Source organism: Scyliorhinus torazame, chromosome 8 (genome assembly GCF_047496885.1).
Source record: "Scyliorhinus torazame isolate Kashiwa2021f chromosome 8, sScyTor2.1, whole genome shotgun sequence".
NCBI lineage: Eukaryota > Metazoa > Chordata > Chondrichthyes > Carcharhiniformes > Scyliorhinidae > Scyliorhinus > Scyliorhinus torazame.
This window is the reverse complement of record NC_092714.1, coordinates 92,857,936-92,874,405: the sequence shown is the minus strand read 5'-3', so window position 1 is coordinate 92,874,405 and position 16,470 is coordinate 92,857,936. Positions and strand designations below refer to the sequence as shown.

At 57.5% G+C, this 16,470-nt stretch overlaps 1 long non-coding RNA gene across 1 annotated transcript in view; it reads left to right on the top strand.

Moving 5' to 3' along the window:
• LOC140428759 (uncharacterized) overlaps positions 1-2,464 on the top strand; it is a 42,939-nt gene extending 40,475 nt beyond the window's left edge. Inside the window, exon 3 of the long non-coding RNA XR_011948860.1 lies at positions 1,999-2,464. This is a non-coding gene — a long non-coding RNA (uncharacterized lncRNA). The remainder of the gene's footprint in view (positions 1-1,998) is intronic.
• Positions 2,465-16,470: the final 14,006 nt, after the last annotated feature.

Genomic DNA, 16,470 nt, shown 5'->3' with positions numbered 1-16,470 from the left:
GGCAAGCCCAGCACCCCCTGCCCCACTGCCTGTGAGCAGAGATGGCTACTCACCTCCTCGGCTCCCCACAGAAGCCCTTCTGCCAGGTTCACGATTTTCAAAAGAAGTACTAATCGGTGGCAGTGTGACCACTTGCTGGGAAGGCCGCTGAATGACAGGAGGCCGTTGGATATGGGGTGGCTCTCTGTAATTGTATGGAAATGCTTAAGTGGTGATAATTGGTTTGTATGGCTAGATCCCAATTTCGCTGACAGGGGTGGGCCGGTTGCATCGCAAACTGTTTGGCGCCTGGCTCGGTTCTCGTTTTTGGCCTCTCCCGATATTCATCGGCCTCATTGCGCTTGAGCGAGAGCTCAACGTCGCCAGAGAAACACATTCAAATTCCTTGATCTGCCAAGATACCATTGACTATTTCTGAATGCCCTGGAAAATCAAACTGGAAACTCAGTGTCCCAGGGTTTGGGTGAGCTGAAGAATATGCTATCTACAGTGAGGGTATCTGCAACACTGTGCTTCCATAGATATACTGAAAGTGAAGATTAGCCTGTAGTGTATTCTCCCTGTCAAAAAAGACATTGACTCATATAAATGCTTGTCACATGAAAACAAGGGGCCTCAGACTTTTCTGATTGTGCAAAGAAATGTGTCCTGGCATCATTTGTTTTGATTTTAAAACATTTTTTAAATGTCAGGAAGACTGAAGTAAATGGAGTTTTGCCATCATGGAACTCAATCGTACATTAAACTGCTGCAAAGGATTGTGCTTCATTTCAACAAATTTCTGTTCTCTGATTTTCTGGATTTTGTTTGAGGTGTTGAATGCAAATTGCAGCACAGGGGGAATTGACTCCAAGTTGCCAAGCCTGATGGTTGGAGGGGATACATTAACATTCACCATTAAAATGATATGATTGCTGAAACATTCTGGCTTAATGTTTATGAATAGGAATGTCCTGTGGGTGGAGATGATTTTGCTTGACAAATTCAGAGCAGCAAATTGTTTGTGGGTGGTAAATCTACTATAGGCTTTGTTACAATGAGTCACATAGAGCACTGTCAGTTCATTCCAAGCATTATGCGTTAGCATGAGATTGGAAAAACATTAATTAACCCAATATTTAAGAGGTAAAATAGATTACAATAAGGCCAGTAACAATCATTTGTCCTAAAATGCTAACACTTATGTAATAAGTGTTACAAACAATCAATATTTATTGTGTATTATGTGACTTTCTTGACTGTATAGTTTTTGATAAGCAAACCCTCGCTCTCTGTATGCTAGAGAGTATATTCACTTATTCAGATATCACAATAAATTTGTAGCATGCTAAAGATTTAAAAATAACTCAAAAAACCCTCTTCACGTTATTTTGCTTATTGATTTCATTCCTGTTCCCTTCAGTGATCATTCCAATATTTGACCAGCAGCAAAATAAAGCCCTACTTGACTATGGCTTAGGCTTTACATTTATTAAATTGTGGCAGAAAAAGAATGATTACTTGCAATGAGACAATATAGATTCGACATCCACTCGAACTATCTCCTTGACTGAGTAGAAACTAACAAATGGCTATTGATTGCTGCCCTGAACTATTAATTTTCAACAGCTTGCTCAGATGCTAATGAGCCTCCAAGATAACTAAGCTGGGGTCCAGAGTTGGATGTTGGGTTTGCTCGTATTTAACACAAGACACCACCTTGGTAAAGGGTGGAAGGTTGTGCTAAATATGGTTGCCCAGCATGTCATCAAGAAGCTGATTGTCGCTTAAATTATCTGATGGTGCTCATTAACGAGGCTGAATGGCACTCGGCCTTAGCTAAAGTGAACTGGGAAATTAGGTTAAGGGATAAGTCAGTAGAGATACAGTGGCAGACATTTAAGGAGGTATTTCATAATGTTCAGTAATGATACATTCAGTGAAAAAGAAAGGCTCTAGGGGAAGGTGTTAGGATCAATGTGCAACTTTAGGTTTTAATTTATATTTTATATGTACCAGGGCTGAAGATCTGCGAAGAAAACAAGATTCTTTGAAGATCTGAACATCTAAAGATAACTCTGAAATAAGAAAGAAAAAATCTACTAACCTCATAATCTAATGGCAACTTGTACTCAATGCACAGATATACTTCAAAGTCCAGGATGGAAGGTCTGAAGACCCCACACCAGCTTTGAGTCACTGGTAATTTAGATGAGAATTGGTATGTATTCAAACAGCAATTCTCTATGTTGCAGCTCTTAGTCTGCAGGCACAGCCTGATGAGAGATGCATAGCATTGACATTTGTCCATTTTGGCAGGTGTTACAATCCCAGTTGATGTTATAACTGGTTGAGAAAATCCCAAAATGAAACCATGGGTGAAAAGATTGTAACTTTGTCTGTATAAAACATAGAGGGAAAAGTCACAGGAGCGCTAATTTGTTTTAACAACAAGGAAAAAAGCCTTATTAAACATAAAAAATTAGATTGTAATACAATACTCCTTTATTCCTACCTTAGTTTAACAAATGCATGCAAATGTAAAGATTAACATGGATTACAAAGTACATATTAAGCTACAATAGTCTCATGAACACAAAAAGTCCCTTTCAAGCACACAAGATGACTGTGGTCAAATGCACACTCCACTCCAAAATCAAGATAGTGTCTGTGGTTTTCGCCTCAGCATCCCCCCAGATGTTTGTCACATGAGAGTTCCAAACACACACCAAAAACATGCTTTAAAATCTTCTCTCATGATAATAATTTCCCTTGCCGGTTTGCATTCTGAAATGTAAGGATGTACTGATTAGGTGGATCGGCCATGCTAAATTCCCCTTAGTGTCCAAAAAGGTTAGGTGGGGTTACAGGGTTCCGAGGATATGGTGGAGATATGGGCTTAAGTAGGGTGCTCTTTCTAAGGGCCAGTGCAGACTCGATGGGCCAAATGGCCTCCTTCTGCACTGTAAATTCTATGATCCAGTCCATTTTCACAAATGACATTTTCGAACAAAGCTTCCGCTCCACATTTAACAATTAATCCAGTCCAGGATTTCACATCAAACCCGTTGTTTTCCTAACACAGGAAGAAGAGATCGAGATCTTATCTAAATGGAAAGAGATTTCAGAAATCCGAGGTATTGAGGGATCTGGATGTCCGGGTACATGAATCACAAAATGTTGGTGCGCAGGTACAGCAAGTCATTAGGAAGGCAAATGGAAGTTTGTTGTTTATTGCAAGTGGAATAAAATATAAAAGTAGGGATGTTTCGATCGAGATGTACCGGATATTGGTGAGAAAAAGTACTGTGCTCCGGTTATAGTCTATTTGTTTCGGGGAAAATATATATTTGCGCAGGAAGCAGTTTAGAGAAGATCCACTTGACTGGTTCCTGGGATGAGTGTGTTATCTTATAAGGAAAGGTTGGACAGATTGGACTGCATCCATTACTGTTGAGAAAAATAAGAAGTGATCCTGAGTGGACTTGACAGGGTGGATGTTAAAAGGAAGTTTCTCCTTGTTGGAGCAACCACATTAAAGGGACACCATTTAAAAATAAGGGGCCTCCTGTTTAAGACAGAGATCAGGAGTAATTTTTTTTTCAAATATTCCTTTGTTAGTCCAGAACTTGAATATTGTTGAAGAAAGATCATGGGCGCGATTCTCTGCTCTGATGGCAGAGTGTCGGCACCGGCGTCAAAACGGGAGAGTTTCACTCCGCGGCTGGCGCCCGTTCCGGGACCCCATTCTGTGCCGTGCAAGGGGGGCGTGGCATCAGAGCCGCGTCGGAGACCCGGCGCCACGGAATCGACCTGGCGCCACGTCACACATAAGGCGACGCGAGCACACAGGCTGCCGATGGAGCAACATGGCCCCACACTGTGCAACGTCCCGGTTCACCGACCACGACCTGGAGACGCTCCTGGATGCCGTCGAGGAGAGTACCCTGTACCCTCTGTACCCTGGACCCGGCCAGAGGGTCCCACCCAACGTGGCCTGGCATCTGTGGAGGGAGGTGGGTGCGGCCGTCAGTGCCATCGCGTTGACACCCAGGGCTGGCGGGCAGTGTCGCTAAAAGCTCAATGATCTACTGTGGGCTGCCAAGGTGAGTACCCAGCAATGTGCCCATGGCACCAACCCCCCTACTCCCCACATGTGTGACACCCACCCCCTCCCCAGAGGGAGGGTACAACCACAGCCGTGACCTACATGGCCGCAGCCACCCATGCAAGCCGCGTTGGCCGTGGGCCCTGCGCACCCATGCCAACATAGATCCAACGGCATGCATCAGACCGCCTAACAATGCCGTCATACCCCCCCCCCCCGAGGAGGTGAGCACCCATAGTCAGCGAGAGCGTGCCCGAACCGAAGGGGGTGAACCTGACTTGCGGCCCCACATCGTGCATGAGCAGAGAGCACTGGACATAGGTGGTGCACCCGGGGACCGGGAGATTGCCCATGCCAAGATCGGGGGCGCACCACCAAGTGAGATCCCCCCACTTGCCTGGCCCCTTTCCCCTCAGCACTCTCCCCTCCGCACTCTCCCCTCAGCACTCTCCCCCCAGCCGGTTCCCCTCAGAACTCTGCCCTAAGCACTCTCCCCTCAGCATTCTCCCCTCAGCCGGTTCCCCTCAGTACTCTCCCCTCAGCACTCTCCCCTCAGTACTCTCCCCTCAGCACTCTCCCCTCAGTACTCTCCCCTCAGCACTCTTCCCTCAGTACTCTCCCCTCAGCACTCTCCCCTCAGCACTTTCCCCTCAGTACTCTCCCCTCAGCACTCTCCCCACAGCACTCTCCACTCAGTACTCTCCCCTCAGCACTCTCCCCTCAGCACTCTTTCCTCAGCACTCTCCCCTCAGTACTCTCCTCTCAGCACTCTCCCCTCAGCACTTTCCCCTCAGTACTCTCCCCTCAGCACTCTCCCCTCAGCACTCTCCCCTCAGTACTCTCCCCTCAGCACTCTCCCCTCAGCACTCTCTCCTCAACATTCTCCCCTCAGTACTCTCCTCTCAGCACTCTCCCCTCAGCACTTTCCCCTCAGCACTCTCGCCTCAGCACTCTCCCCTCAGCACTTTCCCCTCAGCACTCTCCCCTCAGTACTCTCCCCTCAGCACTCTCCCCTCAGCACTCTCCCCTCAGCACTCTCCCCTCAGTACTCTCCCCTCAGCAAGTTCCACTCAGCCCTCTCCCCTCAGCACTCTCGCCTCAGCACTCTCCCCTCAGTACTCTCCCCTCAGCCCTCTCCCCTCAGCCCTCTCCCCTGAGCACTCACCCCTCAGCACTCTCCCCTCAGCAAGTTCCCCTCAGCCCTTTCCCCTCAGCACTCTCCCCTCAGCCGTTTCCTCATAGCACTCTCCCCTCAGCCGTTTCCCCTCAGCACTCTCCCCTCAGCAAGTTCCCCTCAGCCCTTTCCCCTCAGCACTCTCCCCTCATCCGTTTCCCCTCAGCACTCTACCCTCAGCACTCTTCCCTCAAGACTCTCCCCTCAGCCCTTTCCCCTCAGCACTCTCCCCTCAGCACTCTCCCCTCAGCACTATCCCCTCATCCGTTTCCCCTCAACACTCTCCCCTCAGCACTCTCCCAACAGCACTTTCCCCTCAGCACTCTCCCCTCAGCCGTTTCCCCTCAGCCCTTTCCCCTCAGCACTCTCCCCTCAGCACTCCCCCCTCAGCAAGTTCCACTCAGCCCTCTCCCCTCAGCACTCTCACCTCAGCACTCTCCCCTCAGTACTCTCACCTCAGCCCTCTCCCCTCAGCCCTCTCCCCTCAGCCCTCTCCCCTCAGCACTCTCCCCTCAGTACTCTCCCCTCAGCCCTCTCCCCTCAGCCCTCTCCCCTCAGCACTCTCCCCTCAGCACTCACCCCTCAGCCCTCTCCCCTCAGCACTCACCGCTCAGCACTCTCCCCTCAGCCCTTTCCCCTCAGTACTCTCCTCTCAGCACTCTCCCCTCAGCACTCTCCCCTCAGTACTCTCCCCTCAGCACTCTCCCCTCAGTACTCTCCCCTCAGCACTCTTCCCTCAGTACTCTCCCCTCAGCACTCTCCCCTCAGCACTTTCCCCTCAGTACTCTCCCCTCAGCACTCTCCCCACAGCACTCTCCACTCAGTACTCTCCCCTCAGCACTCTCCCCTCAGCACTCTCTCCTCAGCACTCTCCCCTCAGTACTCTCCTCTCAGCACTCTCCCCTCAGCACTTTCCCCTCAGTACTCTCCCCTCAGCACTCTCCCCTCAGCACTCTCCCCTCAGTACTCTCCCCTCAGCACTCTCCCCTCAGCACTCTCTCCTCAACATTCTCCCCTCAGTACTCTCCTCTCAGCACTCTCCCCTCAGCACTTTCCCCTCAGCACTCTCGCCTCAGCACTCTCCCCTCAGCACTTTCCCCTCAGCACTCTCCCCTCAGCACTCTCCCCTCAGCACTCTCCACTCAGTACTCTCCCCTCAGCACTCTCCCCTCAGTACTCTCCCCTCAGCACTCTCCCCTCAGCACTCTCCCCTCAGCACTCTCCCCTCAGTACTCTCCCCTCAGCAAGTTCCACTCAGCCCTCTCCCCTCAGCACTCTCGCCTCAGCACTCTCCCCTCAGTACTCTCCCCTCAGCCCTCTCCCCACAGCCCTCTCCCCTCAGCACTCACCGCTCAGCACTCTCCCCTCAGCAAGTTCCCCTCAGCCCTTTCCCCTCAGCACTCTCCCCTCAGCCGTTTCCTCTCAGCACTCTCCCCTCAGCCGTTTCCCCTCAGCACTCTCCCCTCAGCCGTTTCCTCTCAGCACTCTCCCCTCAGCCGTTTCCCCTCAGCACTCTCCCCTCAGCAAGTTCCCCTCAGCCCTTTCCCCTCAGCACTCTCCCCTCAGCCGTTTCCCCTCAGCACTCTACCCTCAGCACTCTTCCCTCAGGACTCTCCCCTCAGCCCTTTCCCCTCAGCACTCTCCCCTCAGCACTCTCCCCTCAGCACTATCCCCTCATCCGTTTCCCCTCAGCACTCTCCCCTCAGCACTCTCCCATCAGCACTTTCCCCTCAGCACTCTCCCCTCAGCCGTTTCCCCTCAGCCCTTTCCCCGCAGCACTCTCCCCTCAGCACTCCCCCCTCAGCAAGTTCCCCTCAGCCCTTTCCCCTCAGCACTCTCCCCTCAGCCGTTTCCTCTCAGCACTCTCCCCTCAGCCGTTTCCCCTCAGCACTCTCCCCTCAGCAAGTTCCCCTCAGCCCTTTCCCCTCAGCACTCTCCCCTCAGCCGTTTCCCCTCAGCACTCTCCCCTCAGCACTCTCCCCTCAGTACTCTCCCCTCAGCAGTCTCCCCTCAGCACTCTCCCCTCAGCACTCTCCCCTCAGCACTATCCCCTCATCCGTTTCCCCTCAGCACTCTCCCCTCAGCACTCTCCCATCAGCACTTTCCCCTCAGCACTCTCCCCTCAGCCGTTTCCCCTCAGCCCTTTCCCCTCAGCACTCTCCCCTCAGCACTCCCCCCTCAGCAAGTTCCACTCAGCCCTCTCCCCTCAGCACTCTCACCTCAGCCCTCTCCCCTCAGCCCTCTCCCCTCAGCCCTCTCCCCTCAGCACTCTCCCCTCAGTACTCTCCCCTCAGCCCTCTCCCCTCAGCCCTCTCCCCTCAGCACTCTCCCCTCAGCACTCACCCCTCAGCACTCTCCCCTCAGCACTCACCGCTCAGCACTCTCCCCTCAGCCCTTTCCCCTCAGTACTCTCCTCTCAGCACTCTCCCCTCAGCACTCACCCCTCAGCACTCTCCCCTCAGCCGTTTCCCCTCAGCACTCTACCCTCAGCACTCTTCCCTCAGGACTCTCCCCTCAGCCCTTTCCCCTCAGCCCTTTCCCCTCAGCACTCTCCCCTCAGCACTCACCCCTCAGCACTCACCCCTCAGCACTCTACCCTCAGCACTCTTCCCTCAGGACTCTCCCCTCAGCACTCTCCCCTCAGCCCTTTTCCCTCAGCACTCTCCCCTCAGCCCTTTCCACTCAGCACTCGCCACTCAGCACACTCCCCTCAGCACTCTCCCCTCAGCCCTTTTCCCTCAGCACTCTCCCGTCAGCCCTTTTCCCTCAGCACTCTCCCCTCAGCACTCTCCCCTCAGTACTCTCCCCTCAGCCCTCTCCCCTTAGCCCTCTCCGCTCAGCACTCTCCCCTCAGCACTCACCCCTCAGCACTCTCCCCTCAGCACTCACCCCTCAGCACTCACCCCTCAGCACTCTCCCCTCAGCCCTTTCCCCTCAGTATTCTCCTCTCAGCACTCTCCCCTCAGCACTCACCCCTCAGCACTCACCCCTCAGCCCTTTCCTCTCAGCACTCTCCCCTCAGCCCTCTCCCCTCAGTATTCTCCCCTCAGCTCTCTCCCCTCAGCCCTTTCCACTCAGCACTCTCCCCTCCGCCCTTTCCCCTCGGCACTCTCCCCTCAGCACTCTCCCCACAGCACTCTCCCCTCAACCCTTTCCACTCAGCCCTCTCCCCTCAGCCCTCTCCCCTCAGCACTCTCCCCTCAGTACTCTCCCCTCAGCCCTCTCCCCTCAGCACTCTCCCCTCAGCCCTCTCCCCTCAGCACTCACCCCTCAGCACTCTCCCCTCAGCAAGTTCCCCTCAGCCCTTTCCCCTCAGTACTCTCCCCTCAGCACTCTCCCCTCAGCACTCTCCCCTCAGCCCTTTCCACTCAGCACTCTCCCCTCAGCACTCTCCCCTCAGCCATTTCCACTCAGCACTCTCCCCTCAGCACTCTCCCCTCAGCCCTTTCCACTCAGCATTCTCCCCTCAGCACTCTCCCCTCAGCACTCTCCCCTCAGCCCTTTCCACTCAGTACTCCCCCCTCAGCACTCTCCCGTCAGCCCTTTCCCCTCAGCACTCTCCCCTCAGCACTCTCCCCTCAGCCCTTTCCACTCAGCACTCTCCCCTCAGCACTCTCCCCTCAGCCCTTTCCACTCAGCACTCTCCCCTCAGCACTCTCCCCTCAGCCCTTTCCACTCAGCACTCTCCCCTCAGCACTCTCCCCTCAGCACTCTCCCCTCCGCCCTTTCTCCTCGGCACTCTCCCTTCAGCACTCTCCCCTCAGCACTCTCCCCTCAGCCCTGTCCACTCAGCACTCTCCCCTCAGCACTCTCCCCTCAGCCCTTTCCACTCAGCACTCTCCCCTCAGCACTCTCCCCTCAGCACTCTCCCCTCAGCCCTTTCCACTCAGCACTCTCCCCTCAGCACTCTCCCCTCAGCACTCTCCCCTCAGCACTCACCCCTCAGCACTCTCCCCTCAGCGCTCACCGCGCAGGACTCTCCCCTCAGCAAGTTCCCCTCAGCCCTTTCCCCTCAGTACTCTCCTCTCAGCACTCTCCCCTCAGCCCTCTCCCCTCAGCACTCTCCCCTCAGCCCTTTCCACTCAGCACTCTCCCCTCAGCACTCTCCCCTCAGCACTCTCCCCTCAGCAGCCTCCCCTCAGCCCTTTCCCCTCAGCACTCTCCCCTCAGCACTCTCCCCTCAGCACTCTCCCCTCAGCCCTTTCCCCTCAGCACTCTCCCCTCAGCACTCTCCCCTCAGCACTCTCCCCTCAGCCCTTTCCCCTCAGCACTCACCCCTCAGCACTCTCCCCTCAGCGCTCACCGCGCAGCACTCTCCCCTCAGCAAGTTCCCCTCAGCCCTTTCCCCTCAGTACTCTCCTCTCAGCACTCTCCCCTCAGCCCTCTCCCCTCAGCACTCTCCCCTCAGCCCTTTCCACTCAGCATTCTCCCCTCAGCACTCTCCCCTCAGCCCTTTCCACTCAGCACTCTCCCCTCAGCACTCTCCCCTCAGCACTCTCCCCTCAGCAGCCTCCCCTCAGCCCTTTCCCCTCAGCACTCTCCCCTCAGCACTCTCCCCTCAGCACTATCCCCTCAGCCCTTTCCCCTCAGCACTCTCCCCTCAGCACTCTCCCCTCAGCACTCTCCCCTCAGCCCTTTCCACTCAGCACTCTCCCCTCAGCACTCTCCCCTCAGCACTCTCCCCTCAGCCCTTTCCCCTCAGCACTCTCCACTCAGCCCTCTCCCCTCAGCACTCTCGCCTCAGCACTCTCCCCTCAGCCCTTTCCCCTCAGCACTCTCCCCTCAACACTCTCCCCTCAGCACTCTCCCCTCTGCACTCTCCCCTCAGCCCTTTCCCCTCAGTACTCTCCCCTCAGCACTCTCCCCTCAGCACTCTCCCCACAGCACTCTCCCCTCAACCCTTTCCACTCAGCCCTCTCCCCTCAGCCCTCTCCCCTCAGCACTCTCCCCTCAGTACTCTCCCCTCAGCCCTCTCCCCTCAGCACTCTCCCCTCAGCCCTCTCCCCTCAGCACTCTCCCCTCAGAACTCTCCCCTCAGCCCTCTCCCCTCAGCCCTCTCCCCTCAGCACTCTCCCCTCAGCACTCACCCCTCAGCACTCTCCCCTCAGCAAGTTCCCCTTAGCCCTTTCCCCTCAGTACTCTCCCCTCAGCACTCTCCCCTCAGCACTCTCCCCTCAGCCCTTTCCACTCAGCACTCTCCCCTCAGCACTCTCCCCTCAGCCATTTCCACTCAGCACTCTCCCCTCAGCACTCTCCCCTCAGCCCTTTCCACTCAGCATTCTCCCCTCAGCACTCTCCCCTCAGCCCTTTCCACTCAGCACTCCCCCCTCAGAACTCTCCCGTCAGCCCTTTCCCCTCAGCACTCTCCCCTCAGCACTCTCCCCTCAGCCCTTTCCACTCAGCACTCTCCCCTCAGCACTCTCCCCTCAGCCCTTTCCACTCAGCACTCTCCCCTCAGCACTCTCCCGTCAGCCCTTTTCCCTCAGCACTCTCCCATCAGCACTCTCCCCTCAGCCCTCTCCCCTCAGCCCTTTCCACTCAGCACTCTCCCCTCCGCCCTTTCTCCTCGGCACTCTCCCTTCAGCACTCTCCCCTCAGCACTCTCCCCTCAGCCCTTTCCACTCAGCACTCTCCCCTCAGCACTCTCCCCTCAGCCCTTTCCACTCAGCACTCTCCCCTCAGCACTCTCCCCTCAGCACTCTCCCCTCAGCCCTTTCCACTCAGCACTCTCCCCTCAGCACTCTCCCCTCAGCACTCTCCCCTCAGCACTTACCCCTCAGCACTCTCCCCTCAGCGCTCACCGCGCAGCACTCTCCCCTCAGCAAGTTCCCCTCAGCCCTTTCCCCTCAGTACTCTCCTCTCAGCACTCTCCCCTCAGCCCTCTCCCCTCAGCACTCTCCCCTCAGACCTTTCCACTCAGCACTCTCCCCTCAGCACTCTCCCCTCAGCACTCTCCCCTCAGCAGCCTCCCCTCAGCCCTTTCCCCTCAGCACTCTCCCCTCAGCACTCTCCCCTCAGCACTCTCCCCTCAGCCCTTTCCCCTCAGCACTCTCCCCTCAGCACTCTCCCCTCAGCACTCTCCCCTCAGCCCTTTCCACTCAGCACTCTCCCCTCAGCACTCTCCCCTCAGCACTCTCCCCTCAGCACTCACCCCTCAGCACTCTCCCCTCAGCGCTCACCGCGCAGCACTCTCCCCTCAGCAAGTTCCCCTCAGCCCTTTCCCCTCAGTACTCTCCTCTCAGCACTCTCCCCTCAGCCCTCTCCCCTCAGCACTCTCCCCTCAGCCCTTTCCACTCAGCATTCTCCCCTCAGCACTCTCCCCTCAGCCCTTTCCACTCAGCACTCTCCCCTCAGCACTCTCCCCTCAGCACTCTCCCCTCAGCAGCCTCCCCTCAGCCCTTTCCCCTCAGCACTCTCCCCTCAGCACTCTCCCCTCAGCACTATCCCCTCAGCCCTTTCCCCTCAGCACTCTCCCCTCAGCACTCTCCCCTCAGCACTCTCCCCTCAGCACTTTCCACTCAGCACTCTCCCCTCAGCACTCTCCCCTCAGCACTCTCCCCTCAGCACTCTCCCCTCAGCCCTTTCCCCTCAGCACTCTCCACTCAGCCCTCTCCCCTCAGCACTCTCGCCTCAGCACTCTCCCCTCAGCCCTTTCCCCTCAGCACTCTCCCCTCAACACTCTCCCCTCAGCACTCTCCCCTCTGCACTCTCCCCTCAGCCCTTTCCCCTCAGTACTCTCCCCTCAGCACTCTCCCCTCAGCACTGTCCCCTCAGCCCTTTCCACTCAGCACTCTCCCCTCAGCACTCTCCCCTCAGCCGTTTCCCCTCAGCACTCTCCCCTCAGCACTCTCCCCTCAGCACTCTCCCCTCAGCAAGTTCCACTCAGCCCTCTCCCCTCAGCACTCTCGCCACAGCACTCTCCCCTCAGTACTCTCCCCTCAGCCCTCTCCCCTCAGCCCTCTCCCCTCAGCCCTCTCCCCTCAGCACTCACCCCTCAGCACTCTCCCCTCAGCAAGTTCCCCTCAGCCCTTTCCCCTCAGTTTTCTCCTCTCAGCACTCTCCCCTCAGCACTCACCCCTCAGCACTCTCCCCTCAGCACTCACCCCTCAGCACTCTCCCCACAGGAAGTTCCCCTCAGCTCTTTCCCCTCAGCACTCTCCCCTCAGCACTCTCCCCTCAGCACTCTCCCCTCAGCCCTTTCCACTCAGCACTCGCCACTCAGCACTCTCCCGTCAGCCCTTTCCCCTCAGCACTCTCCCCTCCGCCCTTTCCCCTCGGCACTCTCCCCTCAGCACTCTCCCCTCAGCACTCTCCCCTCAGCTATTTCCACTCAGCATTCTCCCCTCAGCACTCTCCCCTCAGCCCTTTCCACTCAGCACTCTCCCCTCAGCACTCTCCCCTCAGCCCTTTCCACTCAGCACTCTCCCCTCAGCACTCTCCCCTCAGCACTCTCCCCTCAGCCCTTTCCCCTCAGCACTCTCCCCTCAACACTCTCCCCTCAGCACTCTCCCCTCAGCACTCTCCCCTCAGCCCTTTCCCCTCAGCACTCTCCCCTCAGCACTCTCCCCTCAGCACTCTCCCCTCAGCCCTTTCCACCCAGCACTCTCCCCTCAGCACTCTCCCCTCAGCACTCTCCCCTCAGCCCTTTCCACTCAGCACTCTCCCCTCAGCACTCTCCCCTCAGCCGTTTCCCCTCAGCACTCTCCCCTCAGCACTCTCCCCTCAGCACTCTCCCCTCAGCACTCTCCGCTCAGTACTCTCCCCTCAGCACTGTCCCCTCAGCACTCTCCCCTCAGCACTCTCCCCTCAGCAAGTTCCACTCAGCCCTCTCCCCTCAGCACTCTCGCCTCAGCACTCTCCCCTCAGTACTCTCCCCTCAGCCCTCTCCCCTCAGCCCTCTCCCCTCAGCACTCACCCCTCAGCACTCTCCCTCAGCAAGTTCCCCTCAGCCCTTTCCCCTCAGTATTCTCCTCTCAGCACTCTCCCCTCAGCACTCACCCCTCAGCACTCTCCCCTCAGCACTCTCCCCTCAGCACTCACCCCTCAGCACTCTCCCCTCAGCACTCACCCCTCAGCACTCTCCCCACAGGAAGTTCCCCTCAGCTCTTTCCCCTCAGCACTCTCCCCTCAGCCCTCTCCCCTCAGCCCTCTCCCCTCAGCACTCACCCCTCAGCACTCTCCCCTCAGCAAGTTCCCCTCAGCCCTTTCCCCTCAGTATTCTCCTCTCAGCACGCTCCCCTCAGCCCTCTCCCCTCAGCCCTTTCCCCTCAGTATTCTCCTCTCAGCACTCTCCCCTCAGCACTCACCCCTCAGCACTCTCCCCACAGGAAGTTCCCCTCAGCACTCTCCCCTCAGCACTCTCCCCTCAGCAAGTTCCCCTCAGCCCTTTCCCCTCAGTATTCTCCTCTCAGCACTCTCCCCTCAGCACTCTCCCCTCAGCACTCACCCCTCAGCACTCTCCCCTCAGCACTCTCCCCTCAGCACTCTCCCCACAGGAAGTTCCCCTCAGCACTCTCCCCTCAGCACTCTCCCCTCAGCCGTTTCCTCTCAGCACTCTCCCCTCAGCCGTTTCCCCTCAGCACTCTCCCCTCAGCACTCCTCCCTCAGGACTCTCCCCTCAGCCCTTTCCCCTCAGCACTCTCCCCTCAGCACTCTCCCCTCGGCCGTTTCTCCTCAGCCGTTTCCCTTCGGCACTCTCCCCTCAGCACTCTCCCCTCAGCACTCTCCCCTCAGCCATTTCCCCTCAGCACTCGCCCCTCAGCCCTCTCCCCTCAGCAATTTCCCCTCAGCACTCTCCCCTCAGCACTTTCCCCTCAGCCCTTTCCCCTCAGCACTCCCCTCAGCCCTTTCCCCTCAGCCCTTTCCCCTCAGCACTCTCCCCTCAGCCCTTTCCCCTCAGTACTCTCCCCTCAGCCATTTCCCCTCAGCACTCGCCCCTCAGCACTCGCCCCTCAGCCCTCTCCCCTCAGCAATTTCCCCTCAGCACTCTCCCCTCAGCCCTTTCCCCTCAGCCCTTTCCCCTCAGCACTCTCCCCTCAGCCCTTTCCCCTCAGTACTCTCCCCTCAGCCATTTCCCCTCAGCACTCGCCCCTCAGCCCTCTCCCCTCAGCACTCTCCCCTCAGCACTCTCCCCTCAGCACTCTCCCCTCAGCCATTTCCCCTCAGCACTCGCCCCTCAGCCCTCTCCCCTCAGCCCTCTCCCCTCAGCACTCTCCCCTCAGCACTCTCCCCTCAGCCATTTCCCCTCAGCACTCGCCCCTCAGCACTCTCCCCTCAGTACTTTCCCCCCAGCACTCTCCCCTCAGCCGTTTCCACTCAGCACTCTCCCCTCAGCACTCTCCCCTCAGCCCTTTCCACTCAGCACTCTCCCCTCATCACTCTCCCCTCAGCCCTTTCCACTCAGCACTCTCCCCTCAGCACCCTCCCCTCAGCCCTTTCCACTCAGCACTCTCCCCTCAGCACTCTCCCCTCAGCCCTTTCCACTCAGCACTCTCCGCTCAGCACTCTCCCCTCAGTACTCTCCCCTCAGCCCTTTCCACTCAGCACTCTCCCCTCAGCACTCTCCCCTCAGCAGTCTCCCCTCAGCCGTTTCTCCTCAGCACTCTCCCCTCAGCCCTTTCCACTCAGCACTCTCCCCTCATCACTCTCCCCTCAGCCCTTTCCACTCAGCACTCGCCCCTCAGCACCCTCCCCTCAGCCCTTTCCACTCAGCACTCTCCCCTCAGCACTCTCCCCTCAGCCCTTTCCACTCAGCACTCTCCGCTCAGCACTCTCCCCTCAGCAGTCTCCCCTCAGCCGTTTCCCCTCAGCACTCTCCCCTCAGCCCTTTCCACTCAGCACTCTCCCCTCATCACTCTCCCCTCAGCCCTTTCCACTCAGCACTCTCCCCTCAGCACCCTCCCCTCAGCCCTTTCCACTCAGCACTCTCCCCTCAGCACTCTCCCCTCAGCCCTTTCCACTCAGCACTCTCCCCTCAGCACTCTCCCCTCAGCAGTCTCCCCTCAGCCGTTTCCCCTCAGCACTCTCCCCTCAGCACTCTCCCCTCAGCACTCTCCCCTCAGCACGCTCCCCTCAGCACACTACCCCCCAGCTGTTTCCCCTCAGCCCTCTCCCCTCAGCACTCCCCCCTCATCCCGTACCGCTACCCACACCCCCCTCCCACCTGCCTAACCATGATGGTGTATTGTGTGTCGCAGTGCCACGCGGTGACCGACCCGGAGCACCTGGCAGTGACCGCCCGCATCCAGCGCCTGGACGGCCAGCCGATGCAGATCAACCGGGAGCATCAGGCTTACACCGCCCCTGGCCAGTGCCTGGGTGGTCAGCCCACAGGGACTCTAGCAGCGATGGGGAGGGTAGCTCCAACAACAGCCCTCTGGCCCAGTCCAGTGACGACACGACGACCCAGGACGCCAGCACTCAGGGGACAGACATGCACGACACGATGTCACAGGACACAAGCTCACAGGAGACAGACAGGTGCAACACAACGACACAGGACACAAGAACACAGGGGACAGACAGGCACGACACGATGACACAGGACACAAGCTCACAGGAGACAGACAGGTGCAACACAACGACACAGGACACAAGAACACAGGGGACAGACAGGCACAACATGACGACACAGGACACAAGCACACAGGGCACAGACAGACACGACACAACGACACAGGACACAAGCTCACAGGAGACAGACAGGCACGGCACGACGACACAGGACACAAGCACACAGGGCACAGACAGGCACGGCACGACGACACAGGACACAAGCACACAGGGCACAGACAGGCACGGCACGACGACACAGGACACAAGCTCACACGAGACAGACAGGCACGGCACGACAACACAGGACACAAGCACACAGGGCACAGACAGGCACGGCACGACGACACAGGACACAAGCTCACACGAGACAGACAGGCACGGCACGACAACACAGGACACAAGCACACAGGGCACAGACAGACATGAAAGAACACAACACGACACCACCATGGAGGGAATGGACATACAGGACATGGCACCCCAGGGGACCCCCAACCGCAGGTCCGATGAAGACACTCTCCCCTCAGCCGTTTCCCCTCACACTCGCCCCTCAGCCCTTTCCACTCAGCATTCTCCCCTCAGCACTCTCCCCTCAGCATTCTCGCCTCAGCACTCTCCCCTCAGTCCTTTCCCCTCAGCACTCTCCCCTCAGCAC